Here is an 11,277-nt window from a genome sequence, read left to right as displayed (position 1 = left end):
TGGACAAAAAACTCTTAAAACTAATAAACTATTATAGCACAGTTGCAGAATACAATTATCAAGTTTTAATATTTTCCTATATAGTAGCAATGAACAAATGGAATCTGAAATTAAAAGCATGGTATAATTTACATTACAAAATGGAAATGAAAGACTTAGATATAAAGCTAGCAAAACTGTATTGAGTCTATGTGAGAAAAACTACAAAAATCTCATGAAAGGAATCAAAGAACTAAATAAACAGAGATTTTTATGTTCATGGATAGGAAGATTCAATCTTGTCAGGAGGCCCATTCTTTCCAGCTTGATCTATATAGATTTAAGGCAATCCGAATCAATATCCCAGCAAGATATTTTGAGATATTAACAAACTATTTTAAAGTTTATTTGGAGAGGCAAAAGACCCAAGATAACCAACAAAATATGGAAGGAGAAAAGCACAGTTGGAGGACTGACACTATCTGACTTCCAAGACTTACTATAAAGCTACAGTAATCAAGATAGTGTGGTATTGGTGAAAGAATAGACAAACAGATTAATGAACAGAACAGAGATCCCAGAAAGAGACCCTTATAAGTACAGAAAACTGGTCTTTGACAAAGAAACAAAGTCATTACCATAGTGAAAAGACAGTCTTTTCAACAAATGGCGCTGAAACAACTGGACATACATATGCAAAGATGAGAATCGAAGCACAAGTTTTATACCTTTCACAAAAACTAACTCAAAATGGGTCACAGATCTCAATATAAAATACAACGTCATAAAATTCACAGAAGATAGCATGAGAGAAAATCCAGATTACCATGCATTTGGTGATAACTTGTTAGGTATGACACTAAAGGCACATTTCATGAAGGAAATGATTGATATGCTGGACTTCATTAAAATTTAAAACTTCTGCTCTTGCAAAGATGCTGCCAATAGAATGAGAAGACAAACCACAAACTGGAAGAAAGTATTTGCAAATGACATAATTGATAAAAGACTGTAGGCAAAAATACACAATGAGCACTTAGAACTCAATAATAAGAAAATAAGCAACACAATTCAAAATGGGCCAAAGAACCTAACCCACACCTTATCAAAAAAGATATACAGAAAGCAAATAGCACATGAAATTATGCTCAAACCTATCTCTCATCAGGGAACTACACATTAAGCCAGCAAGGCAGTCCCACCGCACAGCTACCAGAATGACCAATACCCATAACACTGGCGAAATCACAGCAGACAAGGATGTGGAACAACAGGAGCTCTTTCATTGCAGGCGAGAATGCAAGACGGCACCACCACCTCGGAAAACCGTTTCTCACTTACAAAAGTAAACACACTCTTATTTATCATGTGAGCTAGCAATTGTACTCCTTGATATTCACCGAAAACTCTGCATATGGATGCTTATAGCAGCTTTACTAATAAATGCTAAAACTCGGAAGTGATCAAGATTTGTTAAGGAGGTGACTGAAGAAGTAAACTATGGCATATCCAGACAATGCAATGTCATTCAGCACTAAAGAGTAGAGTTATCAATTCACGCGAACACATGGAGGAAACTTAAATGCCTACACTAAGTAAAAGAAGCCAGTATGAACAGGCTGCACGTTGTATGATTCTAACTCTATGTCATTCTGGATAAACCAAACTATGGAGACAGTAAAAGATCCATGACTGACTGGGCTCGGTGGCTCAGCCTGTCATCCCAGCACTTTGGGAGGCCAAAGTGAGTGGATTGTCTGAGCCCGTGGTTCAAGACCAACCTGGGCAACTTGGCAAGATCTCATCTCTACAATAAATAAAAAAAAAAATTAGCCGGACATGGTAGCGCACACCGAGAGTTCCAATGACTTGAAAGGCTGAGGTGGAAGGATCACCAGATCCCAGCAGGTCGACACTGGGATGGCAGTGAACGTGCCACTGCACTCCAGCCTGGGCAACAGAGTGAGACTTCAACTCAAAAAAACCCAACAAAAACAAAAACAAAAGAAAAATCCATGACTGTGTCTGTGAGGGTTTGAGGGGAGGGTGGGATGCATGGGTAGAGCACAGAGGAATTTTAGAGCGATGCAATAATGATGGACACCTGTTTTTACACATCTTTAAAGTTCATAGAATGTACAGCACCACAAGTAAACTCTAACGTATACAGATTCTGGGTGATAATGATGTGTCCTTGTAAGCTCATCAATTATACCAAACCCACCACTCCAGGGGAGACTTAATACTGAGAAAAGCTATGCATTAGTGGGGACAGCGAATATTGGGCATGTAGCTGTACCTTTCTCTTAATTTTTCTGTGATCCTAAAACTGCTCTTAAAAAATAAAATCTTTTGAAAAAAATCCATGACATATTGTTCCAGTGTGATAAGCATGAATATACTGTAGTGGAGAAAATATAACACAATGTAATATGTAAATAGCTTTGGAGGGCTGCATTTTAAAATGTATACTTTAAAAAATATTAGAATTTTTCTTTAGTTTTGCATGATAGGGCTTGAAACAATACTATTACGGGTGAAACTTTTATATATGTTTTCACTCTATTTCCAGAAACTTCAGTCATTTTTATGACTACATCTAAAGGTTGAACATATGTATCTGTGCTTATTGAAGTGTGTAAAATTAAAATAGCACTTTTCTCTGTGTAAATGTGTTCAGTTCTGCAATAAATCAAAAGTGTAGCAGAGAACTCATTTCCTCTCCTTGTATGACCTAATGGGAAAATAGAAACTAAAAAGCAAAGGATTACATTTTCTTTCCACTATAACAGATGGATACTCATTTGCAGAACAATGATGTGTTCTGAACAGAAAGAAAAAAATTTCACCAAATGCAAAAAAGATTGGTGTGTATTTTCAGTTTTCCATATTTAATTAGAAGTGCATTTATCTGATGGACAAACAATTGGTGTCTGATATAATTATAGACAACTCATGAATACTTGATTTAATCTTCTTGTCAAAATTTTGAAGCAAAATAAATACTAATATAATTTTAACTATTGGAATAGTATAGCTATCTTTCTCTACTTTTGGAAAAAATGGGACTTACTTATAATCAGTGTCAGGAAAATAAATTCTAAGAATAAACTAAGGTTTAAGGGGAAAAAGACCAACAGAAGTAAAATCTCCTTATAGTTTTAATCTGAGTATGATTTGACAATGTCTTACAAAAATGTATAGCGTGGTAGTCAACTTGTGTTTTGCTTTCTTCTCCATAGAGTAAGTTTAAAAATAAAAAAGCATAAATGAGTCATGACTAGAATGAAATTGAACCTGAAGATGAATAAAGAGTAAAGATATGGACTGGTTTTCTAAATGGTATTTACCTACATTTCTCAATTACCTATTATTACAATAAACATAAATATGATCTGTAATTCACTATCGTTGTCAAAATGTAAAGACTATGAAATTCACATGGGTAATTTGTTACAAAGACTGACTTGTGAGAAAATTATTAGTGAGCTAGATTTTGATTCTAGGGAAAAATTTAAGACATTATTGCCATTTAAAAATATTAAATTCATAATTTATATCTTGGTTGTAATAGAATGCAAATTGTTATTTATATGTAATAGAAAATTTGATATCTTTTCAAACTGCTAAATAAGAAAATAAAAATCACCTCCAATAACTCATAACTTAGTACTAAATTCTATATTTGAAATTTTCTTCTACTTTTAACAATATGGTGAGATAGAGAAAAAGATATGTACAGGTAATATTTCTGCAGAGGAATATTTTTCTTTGCTGCAGTGACACAGGATGTAATAAGATCAACACCCATGCTCTGTTTCCTCCATCTCCTGCTGTTGGTCTCTTTCAGAGCCTCTGTGTCCTGCTGTGTGGATATGGGTTGGCAGTGCTTCCTCCCTGGCCCTGGTGAATGGAACTTGTCTGGGGCCCAGAGCAGACACCTGCCCATGGTGAAGGTGGAGCTCACAAACACCCAGGGGGTGGCAGAGCATCTTGTCTTACACCCAGACCTTGGGGCTCCTGTCTGACTTTGCCTCTATTGCTACGAGCAGGAATATTTCAGAAACAAGAGCTTTTTCTCAACAAGCCTATTTATTCCTTCCATTAATACTAAAGATTTATAAATTTAGCTTTAGTTAGCCAAATTGCATCTATTTTTCTTAATGCAGCATATAAACTCTCCAGAAGCTGGCACTTTTCTGCTAAAAAGACAATTTCTTTGTTTTCTTAAAATAGTATCTTGAAAAACTCACTTATGTTTAATTTAATAAGGCTATTTAATAAGTATATTTTAACATCTCTTGCTTGCCATTTATATTTTTATTATTAATTTTATAAATAATTCTTTAAATAACTTGAAAATAAATTTTGACTTAGAAAGTAAACTCCAAGAATGTGGGGGTTTTTGTCTCTTCCTCTTATTATTGTATTCCTGGTGAACAGAACAGAATCTGCTTCACGAATCTGTCACCTGCTTCAGTCTGCTCAAGAGGTTGGCCTATGATATCCTAACTGCCACAGCAACCCTGTGTTGCTTACCATCAGCTCACGTTTCCTTCCAGGTTCACCTGACTCTTTATAAGGCCGAGGCAGGACAATTGCTTGGACCCAAGAGTTTGAGACCAGCCTAGGCAACGTAATGAGACCCCAACTCTACACAAAAATAAAACAATTAGCTGGGCATGGAGGTGCATGACTGTCATCCTAACTACTCCTGAGGCTGAAGCTGGAGGATTACTTGAGCCCAGGTTTTAGAGGCTCGTTGAGCTGTGATTGATTGTGTAATTGCACTCCAGCCTGGACAACAGAAAGACTTCCAACTTAAAAGAAAAGGAAAGAAAGAAAGAAAGAAAGAAAGAAAGAAAGAAAGAAAGAAAGAAAGAAGGAATTTATTCTGAGTAGGGAAGAAAATTATCTAATTAAAAGAGCAGTTGCCAGAAAAAAATATTGATAGAATCAGAATAAATATTCCCACCAGTTTGAAAGAGTGTTTAGTTAAGAATACTAGAGAAACAGGGCATTTGAAAAATGGGAGGTGGAGGGTTATTTGAAAAATAGGAGGAGGGGCTCATAACATGGGATGCATGAAATCAAAGCTATGGGAGGGTTGCAGTGATAGAAAGGAGTAGGGTAAGATCATGAAATGAGTTCTGAGGAAGGGAAGGGGAGCAAATTCTCTGGAGGGAGGAAGACACAAGAACAAGGAACCGACAGTTCTGAGGGTTGGAGATTAGTATCTCCAAAATCCGATAGTATTGGTGACACAAGGAACTGAAGAGGAGGCCCCAGGAGCTGACGGGGGGAAGCCAATGAAGACATGTGGGTGATTTAATCAGGTAATTTTACATCCCAAATTGTTTTTGCCTTATTTTGTTTTGGTGTGGCTTATGTTTTATGTTTGGCACATGAATGAAAATTCATCTGAAATGAAATCAAGAAGGACACATTCTACCCACAGATTTAGAAACATGAGAGGATACCTGATATTTAAAAGGTGAAGCAGGGAAGAGACGTGATTCTATTAGATCACAAAAGTAAGTGGAACATTCAGAGAACGGGATGAGGCTGTAAAGGGTTTTGCTGACAGCAAATTATAAATGACAGGAACATTGGAATGGTTTCAGGAACTGGAAAGAAGGAAGGAGGAGGCCAGGTTGGGACTTGTGTGCTCAGGAGTTTAGGCTGGATCAGATGAGAAGAGAAACATGGTAAATGATTGTTTTGACATTTCTTCTTATATTCTAGAGTCCTATCTTTTCTGATTAATATGTAATACATACATATGTTTATGTTGTAAATATTTTTTGCAAACTGCTTTTTGTATTTTATTTTATCTGTGGTACATTTCTGTGTAACTAAGTTTAGATACTTTCATTTTTTAAAGTTCAGTTTAGGATTTTGGCCTTTGGAACTATGTTTAAGAAAAGTTTCGCATTCCAAATGGATAAGCTGATATTCTAACACATTGATGCTGCTTTCTTTCTTCCTTTTGCCTTTAATTTGTCTGAACCTCCTTTTCTGTTTAGTTGATCTATTTGCTTATACTTGTGTCAGTACCACATTGTTTTCATTACAATAACTTTTTAACATGTTTTCTCTTTGTTAGTCCAAGGCTTCTTTCCCAGTATTCAGAAATATATCAATTTTTTTTTCAAAATTTCTTTGGCTGTCATTAACTATTTACTGTTCTATTTGAATTCTGAGTCATAATGTATGTGAAGCAGCTTATAAAGTACTATATAATGCATACTATATTTTTAATATAAACATGATTCAAATGACTTTAAATATTTTAGTTGGCAGCAAAATATTGGAAAGTATTTTCTCAAGATAAAGGCTAAGAAGATAAATTCATAGAAGTTGGAAAGTCCATATGATAGATGATAGAAAACTTGAACAGAGAAAATTTATTTTGAAGTATAAATCAAATGCAACCAAATATATTGTGAAGCCCCAAAGAGTTGAAAAACCCATCACACAGGAGAGGGTGGAGGACAGAAGATGGTGACAGAGGCAGTTGGACTATGTGAGTCCCAGTGTGAGTGGGTGAGTCTATAGACAATTATGCATATGTATCTGTGAATAAGTGGGCATGTGAGTGGTTGACTGAGTGGGTACTTGGGAACAAGTGGCCAGGCTCTCCTGGTGAAGCGGCTGGTGCCACAGCAGCTCTGCTTGGGCCCTAGTGCTTCCCAGGGTGCAGAAGCCAAGCACCATTTAAAAAAAAAATCAGCAAAGCCCTTCCTGGGAAGAAGCTGCCAGTAGTGACTGCCGGCTCTAGGCTTTGCCTCACCACTGCAGTGCCTGACCAGACCCTGGAAGCAAAGGCTGTGGAGGGAGTATAGCAAGAGAGTCGGAGGCAGAGCCCTACTGGAGAAGACAAAACAAGCATCCTGCCACCATCTTCAAAACTGGGCAGGTAGGTGTCCTGGCTTGCTCAACACAGAGCAACAGACCTGATCTCTGTGACCACTGGGTTAACTACTCAGGGGTTAATCATGACACAGAGAGAATATCTCAAAGCACAAACTTCAAAAGGACATGACGAGTGCTGAGTCACAGGCATCCCAACCTCCACCCTGATTCAGCCATGGAACAAAGGATGTCACCAGAAAAAGATGAGCAACCTCCTGAAGAGATCAGCAGGAGTACACACACATACCCATTGCATCATCATATAGAGTGGTGGTAGGGAGTGGGTCTCAGGTAACACATACTACAATCAGTGAACATAGTGGTTTGCAAGTAGTTTCTGAATCCTAGTTCCCCATTCTCCACCTCATTCAACTCTCAAAACAACAGGTGACAGCAAAGCTTTTCATCCTCAGCTCTGTTTCAAAATAGAAGAAATTCAGAGCCCTGATCAGGGAAGAATAGAGGGCTGAGCAAACATTAGAAGTCCCTCCCACTACTACTGAACAATGGAACTAAAGAGAAAAGAAAGAGATCTGACACAAATGAGGAAGAATCAATGGAGGAACACAGGTAATTCTCAGTGTACCAAAGAGAATATGCCTGAAAAATCAAACCTCAGGACCCAAACAATGGAAGTCATAAACAATTGGCCTCAGAATACAACAGGCATTAGGAAATGCATAGAAAGAGTCAAAAGACTCAAAAAAGACAAGATGCAACACTGAAATAACTTGTAACAAGAATATTGGCCATAGAAAATTTAATTGAAGAACTAAAAAAAAAAGGCAAGGAGCATGGAAAGCAGAATTAATCAAGCAGAAGAAAGAATGTCAGAACTTGGAAACCAAAACAGAATTAACTTAATCTGCAAAAAAGTAGAAAGAAAACTCAGAAAGAAAGAACAAAGCTCCAAGAGATATGTGATCATATCAAGAGACCAAACCTACACCTAACTGGTATCACAGAAGAAGAAAGAGAAATGGAGAACATCTTGGAGCAAGTATTCCAGGAGGTTATCCAAGAAAACTTCCCCCTTCTCACTAGAGATGAGACTGTACAAACACAAGAAACACAGAGAACCAATAAGACATCAAATTAGAAGACCAATTCCCAGACACATAGCAATTTGCTTAAACAAAGTAGGTACAGAAGGAAAAATCCTAATAGCAGCAAGAGAGAAAGGTCAGACTACCTACTAGGGAAGACAAATCAGAATAGAAACAGACAAATTGGCTGAAACAATACAAGCTAGAAGGAACTGGAATCCAATTTTCAATGTCCTCAAAGATAAGTAATTTCAACCAAGAATTTCCTATCCAGCCATACTCAACTTCATCAGCGATGAAGAATTAAAATCCATCCCAAACATCCAATCCTTAAGAGATTATACAAGCCGGGCTCGGTGGCTCAGCCTGTAATCCTGCACATTGGGAGGCTGAGGTGAGTGGATTGCCTGAGCCCGTGGGTTTGAGACCCACCTGGGCAGCTTGGCGAGACCTCATCTCTACAATAAATCAAAAAATTAGCCGGGCGTGGTACTGCGTGCCTGTAGTTCCAGCTACTTGGAAGGCTGAGGTGGAAGGATGGCTGGAGCCCAGCAGGTCAAGGCTGCGGTGGCTAGGAGCAGCCACTGCACTCCAGTCTGGGCAATGGAGTGAGACTCCAACTCAAAAAAAAAAAAGAGATTATGCAGCTTCCAGGCAAGTTCTACAGGAGAACCTTAAAAAGGTATTAAACACAGAAGAAAGAAATGGAAGAATGATCACACACTTCCCAAGAGAACAGGAGAACACAGAATCAGCAGAGAATATATCCTGACTGCAAACTTGAGAATATACACATACATCAACCCAGAAGTTAAAAGAAAACTAAAAATCAAACTAAGAAAAAACCTTATAAGAACCTCATGCTGGGGATAAACATTCACATTGCAATGATCAGCTTTAATGTGAATGGACTAAATGCACCACTGTAAAGACACAGAATGGCAAACTGGATTAACAAAATGACTCAATTATTTTCTGCATCCAGGAAACTCATCTTACCACAAGGGATGCACACAACTCAAAGTTAAAGGGTGAAAAATGAATTTCCAGGCAAATGGATCACAAAAGAAGGCAGGAGTTGTGATTTTTTTTTTTGAGTTGGAGTCTCACTCTGTCACCCAGACTGGAGTGCAGTGGCCACTCCTGGCCACTGCAGCCTCACCTGCTGGGCTCTGGCGATCCTTCCACCTCAGCCTTCCAAGAGTAGCTGGAATTACAGGCATGCGCTACCACGCCTGGCTGATTTTTTGATTTATTGTAGAGATGAGGTCTCGCTGCCCAGGCGGGTCTCGAACCCGCGGGCTCAGGCAATCCACTCACCTCAGCCTCCCAAAGGCGCGGGATTACAGGCTGAGCCACCGAGGCCAGCTGAGTTGTGATCTTAATATCAGACAAAGCAACCTTCAAGCTCTCTTTTATCATTATGTACTGTCCTTTTGTATCATAAAAAGATACAAAAGGACAGTACATAATGTTAAAAGGTTCAATTCATCAACAAGAAATGTCCATCCTAAACATATATGCACCCAACACTGGAGCACCAGCATTTAAAAAGCAACTACTAAGCAAACTAAAAAAATGTGATTCTGACACTATTATAGCTGGGGACTTAAATACCCCACTAACAACCCTAGATGAATCATTGAGGTAAAAATCAACAAAGAGATCAGGAATCTCAACTTGATACTTGAACAAGTGGACTCAATAGATACCTACAGAACACTCCTCCCAACAACCACAGAATATAAATTCTACTCATCACCACACGGAATGTACTCCAAGATTGATCACATCCTCAGCCATAAATCAAGCAGAAACAAATTCCATAAGACTGAAATACTGCCATGCTCCTTCTCCGACCACAGTGGAATAAAAATAAATATCAACACAAACAAAATTTCCTCAAAACCCATAGAAACATGGACATTAAACAGCATGATACTAATGATTCCTGGGTCAACACAGAAATCAAAACAGAAAAGAACAAATGAAAACAAAGAAACATCTTACCAAAACTTCTGAGATGCCATGAAATTAATACTAGGAGGGGAATTTATATCTCTGTGAATACACATCAAGAAAATGGAAAGATCACAAATTAACAGCCTAAAAATCATCTAAGGGAGCTAGAAAGACAAGACCACCAAAACCTTAATATTAGCAGAAGAATCCAGACCACCCAAATACAGGACATAGAAGACAAAAATATCATAGGGAAAAAATCAACAAAACAGAAAAGCTGGCTAATTGAAAGGATAAACAAGATTGATGAACCTCTAGACAGATATCCTTGACGAATGTAGATGCAGAAATTCTCAACAAGATTCCAGCAAATTGGATCCAACAACACATCTCAGAAATCATCCACCATGACCAAGTATGCTTCATCCCCAGGATGCATGACTGGTTCAGCATCTGCAAGACCATAAATGTAACAGATGTAAAAACAAGTACCACATGATTGAATCACTAGAGGCAGAAAAAGCTTCTGATAAAATTCAGCATCACTTCTTGATAAAAATTCTCAAACACCTAGGCATGGAAGAAACATACCCCCAAATAGTAAGTACCATTTATGCTAAACTCACAGCCAGCATATTGCTAAATGGACAGAAACTGGAAACATTTCCCCTGAAAACTGGAACAAGACAAAGATGCCCTTTCTCCCAGTTCTTGTTCAACATTGTGTTGGAAGTCCTAACTAGAGCAATTAGACAAGAGAAGGAAATCAGGTGTATCCAAATATGAAAAGAGGAAGTTAAGTTATCCCTCTTTACTGATGATATGGGTTGATACCTCAAAAATCCAAGAGAATCTGTCAAAAACCTCCTCGCACAGATAAAGGACTTTGACAAAGTCTAAGGATACAAAATAAATGTGCAAAAGACAGTTGTATTCTTACACACTAACAGCAAACAGGCTGAGAATCAAATAAAAAGCATAATCCCATTCATAACACACACACACACACACACACACACACACACACACACACACTCACACACACACACACACAGTCACACACACACTCACACACTGAAATACCTCGGCATCTTCCTAACCAGAGAAGCGAAAGACATTTACAACAAAAACTACAAAACACTGCTCAAGGAAACTCAAGAAGACACAAACAAATGGAAAAATATTTCATGTTCATGGATAGGAAGGATTAGCGTTGTTAAGATGCCCATTCTACCAGTGGTAATCTACGGATTCAATGCAATATCTGTTAAATTACCAATATCGCTGGGCTCGGTGGCTCAGCCTGTAATCCCGTGCCTTTGGGAGGCTGAGGTGAGTGGATTGCCTGAGACCGTGGGTTTGAGACCTGCCTGGG

Source organism: Carlito syrichta, unplaced genomic scaffold, assembly GCF_000164805.1.
Source record: "Carlito syrichta isolate Samal-C Ts95f unplaced genomic scaffold, Tarsius_syrichta-2.0.1 Scaffold284263, whole genome shotgun sequence".
Lineage (NCBI taxonomy): Eukaryota > Metazoa > Chordata > Mammalia > Primates > Tarsiidae > Carlito > Carlito syrichta.
This window is presented reverse-complemented; position numbering follows the sequence as displayed.